The 19,045-nt window shown below is 45.9% G+C and overlaps 1 long non-coding RNA gene across 1 annotated transcript; it reads right to left on the reverse strand.

Annotated features, from left to right (window-relative positions):
- Nucleotides 1-566: 566 nt before the first annotated feature.
- Nucleotides 567-8,082, reverse strand: LOC140219333 (uncharacterized). Its single transcript, XR_011895530.1, has 3 exons — nt 7,416-8,082; nt 1,870-1,965; nt 567-662 (listed from the first exon to the last, which is right to left on the reverse strand). It is a non-coding gene; the product is annotated as an uncharacterized lncRNA (long non-coding RNA).
- Nucleotides 8,083-19,045: the final 10,963 nt, after the last annotated feature.

Consider the following 19,045-nt stretch of genomic DNA (forward strand, 5'->3'; position numbering starts at 1 on the left):
TTATAGATGTACTTGTACTGTTGGATCGGCCCCATATGGGTGACCGTAGGGCTGCTATGTGGCTTTGCCGAGCCCCTGAAAGAAGGTTTTTACTTGGAAACTTCTGAAGCAATGAAATGATGAAAACAGAGAAACGGAATAGCGGGCCTTTATTGTAATCTGCAGTCTTGCAAAAGTCGTGCGGGTTATTAAGTTCCTTCTGAATAGATAGATATTTGTTGTCCGGTTATTTTCCCAAGAAAATGAAATTCTTGGGTGTTCCGGGCCAAGACCACGATCTGATCATGGGACGCGCCGTAGTGTGGGGACTACCCAGTAATTTCCATCACCGCGGGTTCTTTAACGAGCACCGAAATCTAAATGCCACGTGCATTTATGCATTTCACCCCCATCTAAATGCGGTCGCCGAGACCGGGATCGAACCAGCGACCCTGCTTGAGCAGCGCAACGCCATCGTCACTGGGCTGTAGGGGTGGAGTCATTCATTTTCTTTTACAGAAACTCTAATAAAGTCAGTACAATCCTAAAAGGCAGCCTAGACCATTCTGGCTCTGGCTTACCGCATATGCAGTTGCAGACGTTGCCGTTGATGGTGCAGCTCGCCATCTGTCCGCCGTCACACTGGATGTCCCTGAAGATATGGCACGGATCTGCTGTGTTGACTGCACGTTTGTATAGAGCGAACAAGCAAGCAAAACCATTCTTTTTTTCTCTTTCAGAAGAGTGGGACATTCTGAACAAACAGCGCAAATAACAGGACTATGCGGGCAGACGACAACACGGCCGCTGAGTTGTTTCGCGTGTTTCTGACTTCCAGTAGTGCTGTTTGCCTGCGGGGTTTGTCGAGAATGTCAATTTTCCTTCTAGTCGAGGTTCTGAAATTTCGCTGGACATATTTTCACTGTAGTGGAAGAAGAGTACGCGTAAACTGTAAAATATAATTACGGACATTGTCATACGCGAGACAGAGGGAGAGAGAGAAGAAAATAATCTTTCACACGGTCTAAAAGTATGTTCCGAAGGTTTAAAGTGCAGCCAAAGCTAAGCTGCCGTACCAAGAATACATTTGTCGACGAAACTCGGCCTGACTCTTTCTGATAGGTATGTCACTGTTTATACGCTGTCAGTGAATGTAACGCATAGGGAAATGTAAGGAAGCGGAATTATCATTACAGAAATTTCGTTTAGTTGCGGAACCTCCGGCTGCCTGGAACTATACTTGATCAAGAGCGTAAAATTAGGCTGTGCGTAACCGACCATGAATGCTTTGTCCACGAACGCAACTTTGGATGCATTATTTGGCAGAGTTTACCGATGATCCAGAGGTTTGCAACGGTTCTTGTATAGGGCAAATTTAAAAAAAAACTTTTTTCATATACTTGAGTAATGAATGCCGCCATAAAAGTGAGCACCCAGAAAGTGATTCAGCGGCTCGACAACGATGCCTCATGCCCTTTTTCACCTCCCCTTTCCTACCACCTTTAACACAGCTATCCTTTCAGAGTTTCCTGAACAATCGTTCCCAAGTAAATCGCAAATCATCACAAGTTTCTTTTCTGTTTTACAATTCATAAATGGAAATGCTAGGAAATTGTGTGCCAATCTCCGAGATAAAAAAATGATTTTGAAGAATGTACGACTAAGACGTATGCAGGATTAAAGAAAAAAAAAAGATTACGACAAGTTTGAAGGGACACTTAACATTTTAGTCGCTTGTATAAGTAGCTGCGAAAGTATCTCGATGGCGAAGTATATCTAGAAACGGCAGGCTTTTTAGCAGGTGAATGCCTTACGTCTAGTGAACTCAAATAAGGCGTGCGCTCTGTCGTGGTCTTGCATCCTAATGACACGGAAAGCTAAGGCACCAACCGCAGTGGCAGTCACACACGGCGTCAACGATGAGGCAGGCCAGGTGCGAGTATTCAGCCGTGCACAGTGTCTTGGGGCACGGAGCTTTAGTGCCAGCTGCATAATGTAATCGATGGCAAAATTACCTGCTCGCTTATTTACTATACATAACTTACTTCAAAAGCATGGCGCTAAAACATACAAAATAAGAAAGCAGGGGATAATTGTGGAAAAATAAAGAAGAATGTCTGAATTAACGCAAGATGGTAATTAAGGGTAAACCCGTCAGTGATACATTATTAAATGAAGGGCTACAGGAAGACTAAACGCAAAGCAAAAGTTCACCTCAAGAGTGAATTGAACGTCGAAATACCATTTCTGCACTCTTACTTTAATGAAAATTTTGAAAATGGGGGTGATCGTCACCACAACACCCTTTGTGCGGCCTTTAAATAATTTCAGGGTGCTAAAAGGGTGTTTTAGGGAAATCATATACATTAAAGGGGCCCTGAACCACACCTCGGCCTTGGCGAAATAACATAGTCCACGGGTAGCATACGCTGCTGTGAACATCTCGGCTTGCTGTCGTACGCGGTGCGGGGAGCTCGGAGGCGGATCGCGAAGTCACCCTTTTAATGAGATAGCGTTAAAGAGCTCGTGTCGCAGAAAAGCCGGTGTTGTCAGCATCAGTGGCGTTGGCCGTGAGCGAAAAATGGCGGAAGACATTTCATAAATAAAAACAACTTCCAAGATGGGCTGGGTGGGAATCGAACCAGGGTCTCCGGAGTGTGAGACGCTACCACTCAGCCATCAATCAGTTCTATGCTGTGAAGCGGGACAAAAGCGCCTCTAGTGAATGTGGTGTTGCCTTAGAAACTCGCCGTAGAAGGTTATACTGCGGTGTATATCGGTTATTATGAGCATGTAAATTACAGAAGTTGCAGTTAAACGCATAGCGAAGTACGTTTCCGCTACATTTCTTCTGCGCATGGCGCGCACGCAGAGCCATCTTGCGGCAAACACAGAAGACCCTTTCCTCGCAGTGTACGGCGCCGCCCCGACAGGTGGCGCGCCATTCGCCCGCGCGACGCGGCTCCTCTTTCCGCTCACAGCACGATTCCTGGGTGCAGTGTCCGATGCGGGACGCCTCTGACGTGATTGCGGCGCCGTAGCGCGTCTGATGGGAAAGCGTCCCCTGCGATGTGTGCCGGGCTGCTGGCGAGGAGTCATGCGTCTGTGTGGTGTTCCTAAGCGAGATAGAAGACGATCCCATCGAGGCGTCAGCCCCAGGATCGCCCCCGCCTTCGTGGCGCGTCGCGGCCCGGCTGTCCGTGCCGACCACGACGTTTGGCTCGCGCAGATCGTTTCTCCCTCCGAGACACCGAGTTCTTCTGTTCGTTCCGCTTGCTCAGGCGCACGTTTCGTCTTTGTGTGACTGAAGAGCATGCCGAGCGAGTGAGTAGGCGGTGCGAACGGCGTTCGCTAACGCTATCGCGTTCCAGTCTTGAAGGCGAAGCTTAAGCGTCCTCCAATTTTTTCTCAAACGCTCTCTTTTCAACAGAAGGCCCTGTCCTCACACTCTTCTCGACGCACTATTTCGTCATTCCCTTAGACGGCTGCTATTGGCTAATAGCTGACATCAAGCTGCGGTCGGCTACCTGGCGCGGATACCGCGGCCGCCGCGGGGTGCCGCCACGATCGAGTACACTGGCTAAGCGCACTGCGGCCCGCTGAGGACAACCGCGTTTGGCTTTTGTTTAGCGCGTCGTGGGCACCAAAGGCGCAAGTCGTGGTGCCTACGTTAATATTCTAAACGAAATTTTAACTCCGCGCTACGATGACATTTGGAAGGCGGAGTGTTGCTGGCACGCCCCACTGCGCCGTATACATCACAGTGCGAGGCATTCAAGAATGAACGGGAGCACAGCGGAGGCCGTGTTTGGTCGCCAATAACTCCGCTATTACTGAACGCACTGAAGTACTTTTTGCGGCAAAGTGTTTCTGAAATAGCCTATTTTCATTTCAAATGCATCTCGCCGCTTCGATAAAGAGTGGTTCAGGGCCCTTTAAATAGTTTAAGGTTGCTTAGGCACTTCAACTTTTCAACGAAATAAAAAGCCATAAAGGTTTTATTTCGCATCTGTTTGCGCCAAGCCGTTGTCTGAACACGTCATATCATCACACTATAGAGTATGAGTGTCATCCTGCTACTGCATTAGTATGGTGTCTCCAGTGGTGAGGCGGAAAGACAGAGACTTTTGTTTTATTTCCTATCCTACGTTTTGCTTTTTATCGCTGTCTTCGTTTAAATTGTTTCATCTCGGTGTTGTTTTATAGATCAGCTGACAAGCGTCAACAAAACATAGCGTGTGAGCCAATCCTAGTTCTTCAGGCCCATGTTCTTTCTGGCGTAGCATCTGTCCCGGCGCAGTAAGCCTTCCAAATATATCCAGTATTGATGGGAATGAACATTGGCAGGGTTATTTGGAGCAGCCTACTGCCCAATATAATACAGAAGCACGTAATTGCTGAGTTGGAGCGGCCCCTTCATAAAGTGGGGAACCACTATTTTTTCATCGTATCCGCTTCCTGCCTTTCACATCTCACTGCTATAACTTCACTTGAATTGTTTCACTTTGGTGTTGGTTCACAGATAAACCAAAAAGGGTGGCGTAAACCTATCATTGCCGGTAGAGGCGCGAACGCATTCTTTAGATGCTGTATTATTCACTTTCTGTGCTGTACTATACCTGGAGTACGAATTGCTGTGGACAGCTGTGCGACCTTTCTTTTATCGGTTTATTTTTATAAAAGTCTCGGAAAGCAGTTCGGGGTTCAGCGGAGGTCCGAAAGACTAATGTAGTGATAGAACAACATGAATCGTTGTAGAGAAAAAAACGCAGTTTGCGATTCGGCAGAATATCCGTTAGAGAAATGGGCGCCACAGTAAAACAACCCACGAGATCCCATAAACATTCACGAACTGTGGGAATCGATGTATGCGAAGCTTTGTCTACTGTTTGCGTCCATTGACGTTATTTGGTTGTGATATATTGACGGCACACGACAGCCGTGACGTTTTGTGAAATATTACCTTGCCTGCTGCGCTGGTGTTTGTTGTTCTTGCTCCCCTCGACGCTGTATGTGGGCCTTGATATCCTCGTCATTAAGTTCACGCTTCAGCGCCGTTAAGGGCTGTGGCGTTGTAGCTCACAAAACTGCCTCCTTTCTCTCTCTATTCCCTCTTAAATATTCTCCCCACCTCCTCCCTCTATTGTCGTTGCTGTTGCGGGCGAGCACGCAGACAAGCGTGGCAGCTCCTGTACTACATTTGTGGGGGGTCACGCCTATTTGCCGCGTACAGAGGGCATTGTGCCCATGCGATGAGGCGTAAATGTTGACACGAGCTTCTCGGGTCCTCTTTGTGCCACGCTCTTGACATGTACTAACGTGATAGCGTTAAGGGCCCCGCGTCACAAGAAATCCGGTGTCGACGCCGCGGGCGTCGCTTCGTAAATAATCCTTTTTGAACCACAACCGCGCAGGCCCTGCACGTAGCGCATACCTTATCTTACATTCGTTACAAAGTTATTCCTCGGAATTTTCAGGATGACAGCTCATAAACAAATTCCATGGAACAAAACACCGACAGCGGGTGCCTTTTATGTTTTTTCTGACATGGCCACGTCTCAACTACGTCCCGACGTGGCCGTCGTTAGCGGCGTCCGAGAAAGCAGCAGCGACTGCAGCGGAAAGTCGAAGAGGCAAAGAAAGCGTCGCTTTAAAATCCCCCTGCAATATGGGCACACTGGTTCACTCGCGCGATAAGAGCAGCGAGAGCGCGGCCCCAAGAGACTTCCGGCCACGGGCCTTATCATACCACTGCGCAAGAACACAAAGCGCGTTTTTAGGTTGTCTCACTGTGCGGAAAGTCTATTTTTATGCTTTTAGATAAAAGTCATGTGCGTTGCGCCTCAGGAGCAGTACATAAGCTTTTCGCATAACTTATGGCAACCTCGACTTGTAAAATTGTCGATATGTGCAGAGGAAAAGCGTTCAAAATCTGCGGGCTTAGGTTTTGACCCACTCCTGCTACTCACTATGACCGCCAATGCCTTTCTTGCTCGCTAGATTTTGCTCACTGACGTTTTGCTCAAAACAGAAAATTATCCAGGCCCTATGTTTGTAGAGAGCGAAAGGGTCTTGTTATAGATACAAGAAAAGCACGTTTAGGGGTGCAATTTTCCTTAGTTCATACGAATAGAGACAAAGTAAACCCGCAGAGCGCTGACTGTGAGGCAAATTTTACTTCAAGGAACAAAAAAAAAAAAAAATATGAAATGATACGTATGCATGGACTTTCACGTTTCAAAATAGCACCCCGGGGGGGGGGGGGGATGTTGTTACTGCGTAGGAAAATTAGAGCGGAGCTGTAATGGCCTATATATTTGAAAGATTTTGTAACTTCTATTCCAGTCACTACCCGCTAAATGTAGAAGGCTGTTTTTTAGGATGACAGGTTTGTGGATATGTTGAAATTATCATAATCAAAATGAATCTCTCTAAGAATCATGCGCCAACTCGTGCGCGAAAACGTAAAGAATTTAAAGGAGCAGATGCGAAAAACCGTGTGGCCCCCGACATGATTTGCGGTGCGTCTGAAACATGTTTGCTTTCTTTTGTTGCCTAAACTGTCGGAATTTCATTAATGTCCTCTGACATATACTTACACATCGTTTTTGGAGCGATAAGCCGTACGTAGAATCACAGGTGAAACTTGGCGATCAGACAATAGTTTCCAGCTATAGAGCAGAGATGTGTCAATCGTTGGAAGAGAAAAAGTGGTAGCGTGGGCGCCATTGTTTACCATTGCGACTTATGAGCAAGCTCTATCTAGGGCCCAACTCCAATGTCTCCTATTCAAATACGTGTAGAACGCAGGGACACTTTTTTGAGACAACCCCTGGACTGATTTGAACTAAACTTGCTGCTTTTGAAAGATATCGTTAAATTATAATGACTGGCAGAAATGAAATTTCGGTTTACGGCCTGACTTCTTTTACAAACATTTACAACAAACACCGTGCCGGTGCGCTTCATACATCTACCTTTCGTTCGTGTCCTTCGCGCAGCTTTATCACTCCCGCCGTTATTTCTGATGCTGCCAAGTAAAACTATTTGTTTTGATGACAGTCAAGGCTAGTTACCCAGCCACAGAATTAAGCATCATGGCAAGGCTGATTAAAGCACACATATCGAGTAGTGATGCCTCAGTACAAAAGCTCGACTATCGTAAAACAATTATTTAGGTAATCTGATTGACGAAAACCATACAGCTTGGAAAAAAGGTTGCTGTTGTAGAAGAATGTCTCTAGTTTTTTTGCACGCTGCTAGTCAACGAACTCACAGAAAGGCGGTGTGAAAAAGCTGCATCATCCTGTGCTTCACATTGTCATTTTATCACTGCGACTTCTAAAATATTTACGTGTCGTGATTCAGCGCATGTAATTGTTTTCCTCATGTCTAATCGAGTGATAGAATAGAGATTACTATGCATGCGCGCTTGCCTTTCTTCATGGGAGCCGCAACTCCGGATGCCACCAAGACGATCAGACAGCACGTTGTGGCACCCTTCATAGCACCAACGGCAGGGGCTCACCAAGTCGATTCAGAAGCCTGAAGTCAGTGAAAGGTACGGACTACTATTACCAAAATTATATTGTCAACTACATGACTTTCTAAATGACTACCTTTCATAAAAATTTTCTCAGTGAGTGGTGACGCTGCAGTTTCATAATTGATTGCACAGATAAGAGGTAGGCATTGTTGCGACGATTTTGACAGAAGTGCTCATCTCAAGGCTGAAAAAACAAATGCCTAAGTAATGCTAACCTGCAATAGAAATTTCATAGTGTCCCTTCTACGAGTAGGCCGCGTCGTACTTGGTACATCAAATAGAAAATAATCGTTTTACATATGGTTTTACATATGGTGTTTTCGAACAAAGCCCCACCACGGACACCTCAGTTGATATATAGTCTTCTGAGAACAAGGTCACTGGTTTAAGTGCCTGCGTCGCTGACACATTCAGTGGAGCCGGAACGAAAAAAAAGGCTTGTCTAGTTCGATTTAGGAGCACGTTGGGGAACCACACATGATCAAAACTAAGCAGGGTTGCTTCCTTATGGCGTCTCTGACAGCCGCAGTGCTTCTATGCAACCACCGCGCCAATCAAACGTTGATGAAAGCTGCGTTAAGGTTTAGCTTATTGAACGTTTGCTCCTATTCTCTGAGGGCTTATGCCGGTTTTACTTATTTTTTGCACTCTATGAGTACGGGCGTTTTATCGTATCGCTGAATAAAAGATAACGTCAAACAGTGTGGCACGTTTTAATTAAACGTGAAGTGCACTGTACACTGTCGACACAGTGACGCGATTCATGTTTTGCATACACTGCTCGAAGGAAACGAACGAAGGTGCAGTTCTAGGAACATCTCGGAGGCTGAAAGGATAAACACCAGGATGAAAGAATTACGCGTAGGGTAAAAATGAATATTTAGATTAGGCTACTGTAATTGCATGCTCGAAATGCGAGTCTGCTGCCATAAGTGACACTCCCTGGAGAGTAAAAGGAAATACATATTTGAATACTCGTGAGTTTTAAAATACACTTGTGATGAAAGCTGTAATGATGAATGAATGATTGTAGTTGAGGAGTTAAACGGTCAAACGCGGTCAGGAGCACAACGCTAATAAAGAATTGCGCTGGGAAAAAAAACGGCATAGCGCGAAATGCTGGCGGCATGCTTGCACAGCCTGAGAAGGAGAAAACTGCACTGACAAATAGTATATAATAAATAGGCTAGCGCAGGATAACGAAAAAGGTCTTACTTCAGCTGCAAGGCTGCAGGACTCAATGGCAGGACGTGTTCTTCTTCTTCTGAATAGCCTCCTATAGTTATGGCTAACACCCACATTGGGGATGGGCCATGGAGATATAGGGCTATTCAAACCAGTGACACCACGTGCCTGAAACCTGTTTCTCCGTGCGCTAGCCTGTGTGTTACGGCATTGCTGTTGGCACTCGAAGATTCAGCGCTGGTTGCCCCAAAGCGGGCGTCGGCAAACCCTAACACCAAGTATGGTGAGGAAAGAGGGGGGCTGTTCACGGTACGTTCCCGAATGGTCTAGTATAGCTGATAGGGCACGGCTTCTGCGGCCCAGCTACAGCTGTCTCACGTGCTGTGTAGAGCCATGTATTATTCGAGTATTATTCCAACACTGCCAGAGGTGTTCAAGCACAACACTAAACCATGCTATTGCTTTCAATGCGTGGCTATTTGGGCAAAACAAACTGCCTATTATTTTTTTCCAATTCCTCGAAGATGTGCAAATATTCAGGAATTGGGGCACTACGCTTCGACAATATTGTACGTCAGCCTTTGTTGCGCAGTTTAATATCTTAACGAATATTTGATTCATTGTACTCTTGTAGATCTGCGTTTGTTGCAGCCGTATCCTGCCATCTAACGGATTCATGACAATGGAATTCATGACGACGATGAGATACTGCACCAGTACTATGTGGGTTCCAAAGAGATGGACCCAGCGCTGGGGATGGGGGCGAGGTTAAACACCATGCTGCTGCTGGATGAATTTACATTGGCTACTCAACCCTGATCTAGCAGAAAATTTGAATAGGGCTGCACAACTGAAGCCCCAGATACTGCTAGCACTAACTTCTTTAAGGCCCCAGCGTCAGCAATTTAGCGGAAAAGTTTGCATCTCTTATATGCGAAAAAGCAGTTTCCTTTGCGTCATTCGCTGCTGTCCTCAGCACATCTTACTATCTCATGTTGCTCCTTAAAGACCAAGGCGCCTCTTGTCGTCGGTTCACAGGTGCAGCGAGGTGCTTCGAAAAAAGAAGACAGTTTGAATGCACTCGTAGCTATACATCTGTATTTGTTTTTATAAAGGTTCTTGCAAAAACAGAAGGAAGGGCTGTTGCCCGTTCATACCTTTCAGCTCTTGGGCACGGTGCAGGTCGATGCAGATCTGACTACACTATAGTCATAGTTTACCGGCATCCCCAAGAAAAGGTCGCGAAACAGGTGATATATTGCCCTTTCTCATCTTGAAATGGGAAAAAGAAGCTGTTGGAATTATGCTGAATGGTTTAGAACTAGTTATGATTTTCTCGGGTGAACTCGCGTGAACGCTTCTTCGAACGGAAAAATGTCTGGGGCCGAAATCACAGTACTTTTTGTTAGTAAGGGCTTTTTGCCACTCGCCTACCGCCTTCACTAATGATATGTCCAGCACAAAGATCGCTTGGAATTTGCTGCTATGTACAATTCTAGCGTAACATATTTTTGCCAACACGGTGCTATGAAATATTCAAAGAGGCGCCATTCTCGGTTTCCTTTTGAAGCACATGGATAAAAAAGAACGCTGCGGATTTCATTGTTACGATAGTCAAAAGGTGGCTGTGCCTCTATCCTAACACTTATATTAGTTGGACTACAAGAAAATCAAGAAATGACCTGCCGTCGTTGCCCAGTGACTCTGGCAGTGTGCTAGTGAGCGCGAACTCATGGATCTTAACGTGGCGCCGGCGGCGTTATTTCGATGATAGTTAACCATCGGTGAGTGAAAACCAAGTGGGGGTGAACCACAGGCGGTTAAAATTAATGCGTAATCCCCTCCCCCTCCCTGTGACGTGCATCAAAATGAGAAAGTTGCTTTTACACTTAAAACTCCAGAATTCTTTTATGTCATGAAATTGGCCCACCAAGCCTTGGTCACTTTTTACGAGTTTCTTGAATTACGTGGGCGAAGAGCAGAATACAGTATTCATAGCGGCCAACTAGAAATTTTGGAACGACGTGGTTAGTGCTACTATTACTCGATTACACAAACTTGACTGAGGCTATCGTTCTCGCGTGGCAACGTGAGCAAATACTTGTCAAAGTAAAATAGTAAGGCGAACACGCCAAACGAAGCATTCATTCGCAAGAGTCACCGTGCGTAATAATTTATTCGAAAGATATTATAAAAGCGCGCGTTCTTTTCAGTTATAGACGCTATGTCATGAACGCTTTCTTGCCGCTGGTAACTTGAACATTTTCGGTGGTCCTCCGCCTTTCTTACCTGCTCCAACAAGAGGTAAACGCTGCCATACATATGTGTTTTATTGTGACTGACACAGACCCGGGGTTTCTGTCGTGTATTATTTTCGGCTAGAAATTGTCCTTTTTGCTATCAAGCGATCATGATATGATTGAAGCATCACTGCACCACAATATTCTCGAGTGGAGGTCCATAGCAGTCTAAACACGGCTACCGGACACTAAAAATTTGCTCGTGCGTCGTATGTCGTGCACGAGTTGCATTAGTACAGCCCTGATTTGAAAGGCACAAATATGTTTAAACTCTCAAAGCGTAACGATGACAGTAGCATAAGCGCGACCAAAGGTATCACGTCTGCGTCGGTCTTCATAGCAGTGGACTGCACATTTAAAGGGACTCTGAAACTATTTTGACGATTTTGTACAAACGTAGTGAGTCGTTAGTGTAGCTCCTTCTGATAATTAATTGACGCATCTAAGTGCTCAGCGTAAAGCGCGTGATTTATTATAAGCATGCTGCTCGGCGGAATTTTCAGCCGCTACTACCCATATGACGTAAATAACCCAGCTGACGTCAGTAGGGCGAGCTATCTGATTAGCTGCCAAGGCGCGTCATCAATAATTTTTCCAGCTTTATGGTGCACAAATGATGTTCGTAATAGTCCGAATGTTAGCTAATTTGTTTCTATAAAAAGAAAGTAACAATAAAAGAATGCACTAGAATAATTTCTCACTACACTTAAGCACTTCCGGCACACAGCAAGCATCGTCTGCTTGTGTTACAACGTGGTCTATTTTGACAACAGCTTTACGATGAGAGTCGGTCTCAGTCTTTTCTCGAGCACTATGATTCAACTTCGCTGCGTTGTGGACTGCAAACGTAGCGACTGGAAATTTGTCAAGCTGCGACATCGTGTCCCTCTGCAAGGCAGCAGAAGAGCGGACTGGTTGTAGCGCATCGGACTGTCGCTATCCGATCGGCGCCAGGATATCCGTGTTTGCGGCCGTCACTTTACACCGGAAGATTACTAACGCAATAGCGTTTCGTGAGTCTGGTATTAGGGTAAACGCAAGAACAAGGTAACCGGGCCTGGCCGTTTGACCGTGTCGTTTCAGGGGATGAGCAGAAACGCAAATGTGAATGGTCTGCACGGTGCAGCCACCTGGTGACACAGAGCTCATCCACGCACAGTAGCAGTAACGAAATGTATTCTTCTTTGCTGCTGGTATAAATTTTTCGCAGGAGTTGAATCGTTAACACGTTGTTTTTGTAAATGTTTAAGATGTTTTACACTTGGTTAGACCAGTATTAGCTCTTTGGCTGGTCAAGCTCTGCGCCAACGGGTGGCTGGACCGTGGAGACCGATCAGGTAGCTCACGTACTTCTACGCTAAAGTCCCTTTATCAGCTTGAGTTTATGCCTCCACCATTCCATCGAAACGCCTAGCTCGCCTGTGGTTACCGGTATACCAGAAACGTTCGGCGCTGCGACAGAATGCTCGCAATGCTCGTAACGCACGCTGCTTCGATCGCTCTCGCTTGGGGTCGACTGCCAAGCAACTGGCAGAGAGTTTGGAGAGGCTTCACGCGCTCGCTCCTACAGAACCGAAAGTTGACGACGCGAAGTGCCATCATGATGCAGAGCCAGTGAAGGCGGAGCTTTGCCCCGATCACTCGGCGAACGAGGTGAGGAGAAAATGCATGAGAGTAACTTGTAATTGTCCGTAGCTCTCTTAATATGAGACGTTTCACATAAATTGTGGTGTGAATGATTAACTGTAGTTGTACCCTACGCGTCTACAAAATTTGTCCGAACCACTTCAGGGGCCCTTTAAGAACGATATGGCACGCCATGAATGTAAAAAGTATCGCCTTTCTATGGATGCAAGCGCAAAACTGCTTGCGGATTGCTCTGCTCCCCCCCCCCCCCCCCCATCACTAGCTTTCTACAACCTAAATGCCCCGTCATATCGTGCTGCTACTTTATCTATATTCGTAACTAACATCAACATCACCATGCGTAGTGACGGACCTCGAGTTGTTGATGTCAAAATCCATGAAGCTATGGGGCTATAGTACCGGCATTTCTTGGTCGCTTCGATCAAATATTTTTTCCTTCTTGGGAGAGTTAACAAGCAATGGTTCATCGCGACGGTGAGACACAAATGTAGGTTAACATGGCATTTGCCTTTTATCTCACTTCTTTTTGTGTGAAGCAATGACGCAAACACCGTTACAGAATGCTAAAGGGTGTTTGTCGGCAACCAAGCAGCAAAAACATTTCTTCAATGACGTAGTCTATGTCGACGCAGCACAATACATAGAACGCAACTGTATGTCCCTTGCAGTGGTGGACTCCTCAGGTCAAATACGCGCTGGTGGTTGAATCCGCAGCAGAAGCTCTGAAACAGCGGAAGACGCGGCTATCGCTCTGGCAGTAGCCTCCACACATTGTCATTACATTATTAGCGATTCCAGAGAAGCAGTAGGCAATTTTGCGAAAGGTCGGGTCTCGGCTCCCGTAAAACACATACTAGACACCAACCAACACCCAAGACCAATCCAGATCATTTGGGCACCAGCACACTCCTCCCTAGATGACAACGATGCCGCCCGCACCGCCGCTCGAGGGCTCGCCAACCGAGCACCCGGACGGCTCACGCTAGGATCACAGAGGAATCGCATGCTCAGCTACGAGGAAATAACTCGGCACTACAGGTTAGCCAGGGCTGTATACCCGCCAGCACACAAATCGCGTAACAAGCGACAAGAAGTAGCTTGGAGACGACTTCAGACAAACACCTACCCCAACCCCGTAGCCTATCACTACTACTACCCGGACCAATACCCTAATACATGTAACCATTGTAAGAAAAAAGCGGATCTGTCCCACATTATGTGGTCGTGGCCAGTGGAAAACCACACAGATCACGAAATAAGTAATACTGAGCAGTAGGAGGCCTTGTTGCCCAGCTCCGACCTTGACCTGCAGGCCAATGTCATCAAGAGAGCTGAAGAAGCCGCCCGGGCCCAGGGGCTCGTGGCTGCTTAACAACAAGGTCATCCGTCAATACCTTGTTTTCAAATAAAGTCTTTACTCCCTCACTCACTCCAGAGAAAGGTGTAATGACTGTTCACAAGTGAACATGGTCTGCGCGAGCATCTTGAACAGAATAAGCAAATCTGAAGAGAGCTTGGAAAGTAATGCTTTTAAGTACTTCATGAGCTGTGTACACACCAACTAATAAAGGAGAGGTGAAAGTTTAACAATTTTTCTCCCTGAGACACGTAAGTTTGAAGGATAAAGGCAGTGCTCGATAATGAAAGCATCAATCGGCGCTTGGGAGGTATAGAGGCAGGTCTCGGTGAAGCGCGAGAGATGAGATTAGGCAGTAGGCCGAGGCACCCACAAAACTGCTTGAAAGCAGCAAGCAGGAAACACCCATGGCTCAGGTTTATTTAGCATGGGATCTTTCCTGTCACACCGCAGTCTAGTGTAAGAACTGTGGAGTATACTTAACCCTGTAACCTCCAATCATAAAATTAGGCGACGATGCTTTAACATTCCTAATGAAACGAAGAAAAAAATTCTTCTTTATGCTTTTGAATGTGATAATGACAACTGTTACTTATTTTGTTATTTTTCTTTAGGAGTGTCATTTTGTTACGTACAACACTTGTACAAAACAATGGTAAGAGCTTTTACAAGAACTTGACGTAACAGATGAGCGCATAGAGAGTTCATTAAGCATTGTGAGGGAAAACAAAATGCTTGATGCCTGAAAATGCGAAGGAATGAAAGTGTAGGCTTGGCTAGTGTGCTTTTGCTTGTTGTTATAGCGGTGAACGAGAGCGTTGTCGAATAGCCATGACCACATACTCAAGGTGAAAGTAGATGCAGAAAACTCCTGGTGACATCAATGCACGTGGTCACATACTGTAGGTGGACGACATCAAGCTGCAATAAGAAAACGCATATTGCAAGTGTGCTACAAATAACATCTTTAAGGGTTTAATGCAGCTTCTTATATATAGATGTAATGTGAAATTTCTAAGATGCGACTGCTTCAACCATGATCACCAGTTCTCGCACTAAGGCAACAGCAATCACGGTGCTTTATTGTTTCGTTCTTTTGACTTCGGGTGCGCGGAAATCTATAAACTATAATGTTTTCTGTCAAGATGGCCTTATGCCTACCATTTTCAACGTGCGCAGAATTCTAAATTGGGCTGGACTGCTCGAACAGGCGGACGCCACTTGCGGTGCCTATCACAGTATTGAAATGTATAATTACGAAAAGTTGACTGAGTGTCTTTTAATATAGACTGTTAAAGACACGTGTTGCAATAGCGGATCTTTACTCAATTACTCTTGATGACATGTCTGTTCAACATGAATTCGGGTAGAGGCACGAGTTTCTAGATATTCCTACTTAAACTTTCAGCGCAATGCATTTGCGCTTCACTTTTTATTTTTATACGGATAGTTTTTCTTCACTTTCGCTGTATGAATATGCGTAGAACATCAGTCCAGTAATCACATTATGGTGCTTGTGTGACAGCGCGCTTCAAAATTGATACTAGAGCCAGTGTTTCCCCGACAAAAACTAAACCTCAAGCGCTGCTGTGCACACAATAAAAAATGGAACGTGTGAATTGCAGGAACATAAAAAAGTGAGGCAAACAATATTATTTAACTGCTTGCACACTGTGAACGTTTCTTCCAGGCGTAGGATCATTTTAAATATCATATCTGAGCTCACTACATGTCTGAGCCTACGTTAGCACACGCCAGGACAACCATGTCTGAACGTGTCAGGACGCGCAACTGCACGAAAGGTGTCCGCTTTTAAAATAACTAATTTCACTACGTGACTAGATTCGGAATCTGACAAATGTGTCCGGCCAATCCCAATGGTCGAATTGTGCGTAAAGTCTCACCCATGAGGTCACACCGTCCCGCCGGATTCCACCTTATATGTTGCACAATCACCACCGCATACGTCGCAACCGCGCGGCAATATGGGAAACCGAAGTCGACGCAGTTCCCACGGTAGTCGTCGATGTTGGCCCCTTTCATCAATTAGTGGGCTCTCCGCGACTGTCAGCTTGTCAGGGTCAGGGTCCGGTAGAGTGGTATTCGCCGTAGTTACCGCTTCCACGGAGGGCGGCTGTTGTCGCCTTGAAGTGAGCTCCTTTGTTTGCGCGCCCTAGCCTATGTCGGGTCCCGTCGCCGTCTGGGCGGGTGCTATTGAAAGGGCTGCCTCGTGGGAAGGCTCCAAGGAACACTCATCACAAGTTTGACACGTAACAGGCTCCTCCGCCGCCGGGAGATTCAACCTTAGGGTGACCACCTGTCAGGTTGCCCGAAGCGCCAACGTTCACTCGCGGTCTCAAGGATCTTCTAGATGTCAAGGCTGATGACACATTGCAGCTTGAAGTCCCAGCATTGGCTTCGTTGTAGTCTTCTTCCTGGAAGCACACAAGAGCTCACACGATCACAGGGAACAGGACAGCGCCGTTCTCGCACCGAGAACCATTGGGTCCACTGAACGCACCCGCCCCCCTGCCCTATCTAATAGAAGCACCAAAGCAGTCATCAAATCACTAAACCTTCGCTGAAGCCCACAATTTTGAGAATAGGAAAGGATTCACAACCCTCTCGGAACGTCCGACACGGAAAAGTAATTACCAGTGACAAAGGACCACAAGGCGTGTAAGCGCCCAGAATTCGCCCAAATGCACCGGCTTCCCTTGACCCAACAATTTGGAGCCAAAATTTTGTACCGTCATAGCGACCTCTCATGTAGCTCCGACTTAGACAAAACCAAATCGTCGTGCTCAAGAGAGCAAAGGCAGAAACCATAAAAATTCTCTATAAATTATTCGAAATACCATACGCAGCACAAATACAATGAATAGTGCGTTCGTACTCTACCCGTTATTACCGCCCGTACTAGCGCCACCGAGAGCCATATTTGCTTGATGGATGTTTTATCAGAGTCGCTCTAACCTTACGGTCAAAACTCATAACTCATGCGTGTGACTCACGCATTAACGTTTCCTTTCTCTTGTTCGCAAAGTACACCCACTGATGAAATAAAAAAAAAATCTTGCGTAATTTACAGCGCTCAAAGCTGCAAGAAGATTCGTTCTTATTTCTAATTACTTCCACGAACGCTGTAAACGATACTCAATACGTTGCCGTGTTTAGATACACGTGCGAGACACGTACCAACGTTTTGCTTCTTAGTGCCCACACAAGACACGCTTCAATGAACGATGCAAGCAATTTCTAAAATTATGCAGTTTAAGTAATGGCTCCTATGAATGACGCGTTTTACTTTCAAAGAAAAAGCTCGTGAACACTTCCGAGAAGTGAACTGATGCGCATGCGCGCCATTGCAGGCTTCAAAAGAATAACCTGGACATGACGTTACAAGCCAATCTCACACAAAAAAGAAGCCTATGTGCTCACAAATAAGAACGACACACGGAAAAAACAGTTTTAAACGTTTATTCGAGCGCAAACTACCTCTTTTAGAATATCAGTGAGCTTCCAAAATACACAATCTAAACAATGATCAAAACTTGGGAGCGATCTGAAGCGATCTCTTACTGAAGCGATCTCTAGTCTCGGGGATCTGAAAACGTTCAGCCGAACAGTGAAAATAAAGAAACAAACTGCTTCCACGAAACATGTATTGCCGTTTTTCATTCCAAATAGCCGAAGATTGCATCACATCTGTTAAGCTGTACACGAGGCGGGCGTGGTCTGAAAGCTTTTCTTGTCAACCAAGGAATACAAAGGGCACGAAGGCCATTCTCCTCGCTACAGACCTCCGATACTTTACATACTGGGAATCGTACTACAACTTCCCTGCCACGTATGCCCAGTTCGAGTCGCCTTACCACCTCGCTATTCGGTGCCATGCATAGTACACATCGAAAAGAACCGATTGAAAGGAAACATGACTGCCCCATGGATTTTGCCCACCTCTGCGTTGAACGTTTTTCTTTCTCATTCCAGCGGCTCGGATGCGCTCTGGCTGGACATCCGGTCGACTAAAACGCTGTTTTTGCAGCATTCCTTTTCAACGCAGTAGTCATTGAAAGCGCTCTACAATGACGATCACCGAAGTGTTGTGCCGCCGTTGTCGTCGGCGTGAAGTCATAATCATGTTACCAATACTATATTTTGGTGAACTCCCATGTTATGAGCTTCGCTGGGCCTCAGAAGCGCTACTGAGTCTCAGTTTGAAGGAGCTCAGGAAGTCCTGCGGGGTGTTTGAAGGCTGATCTCGCCCGGACGCTCAGTTAGTTCCTAGGACTTGCAAGCTTTGGGGTAAGTGAGCTGAAGTCAGGCCTAATGAGCATGAGTCTGAGTGAGTCTAAGTGAGTAGTAATTTGCACGAGTCTGCGCCAGAGTGAGCCTCAGTGAGTCGGAGTCTCTGTGTCTCAGGGAGTTTCACAATGTCTGAATAACATGTTATTTTAATTGTTTTGGAGTTAAGCGACTAATGTTAGGAAGATGTGCATGTTCTCAACCAGTGCCAAAGGGAAGTATTCTGCTTTATTTGTCGGCTCATTTGAACGGCCTGGCACACACTTGCCGACGTGAAATGCCCTACTAATAATGGCCTAACAATGAGTGCCTCAACCCGGAGCCAACAGTTCGACAAAGGCACTTCCACCTCTCCGGAGAAATGTCGCTTTCACGACGCTGAAATGTCGCTTTCATGTTCGACAACTGTTAGTTGCTTCTTCTTGTGAAAAATTTGCCTCTTAACGCTTTGGAGAGTGTTTAAAGTGATTAAGTGATTTAAAGTGATCTAAAGTGAAAGTGATTAAGTTCCTGGTAAAAATACAGCTCATTTGCGCTTCAAAGTTAATTCTGCAAGAAAATTAATTTACCACAATTCGTAGTTTTTTATTCAGTTGCACCTCATAATCTCACTAACTGATTCTTTTGATTACACACGGGGTCCACATGAAAGAGGCGGAACCGTACAAGTTTAAAATAAATGTTGTTTTTGAATATACGTTACACGAAAAGAAAAATATCAGA

The sequence above is a fragment of the Dermacentor andersoni genome, chromosome 7 (assembly GCF_023375885.2).
Source record: "Dermacentor andersoni chromosome 7, qqDerAnde1_hic_scaffold, whole genome shotgun sequence".
Lineage (NCBI taxonomy): Eukaryota > Metazoa > Arthropoda > Arachnida > Ixodida > Ixodidae > Dermacentor > Dermacentor andersoni.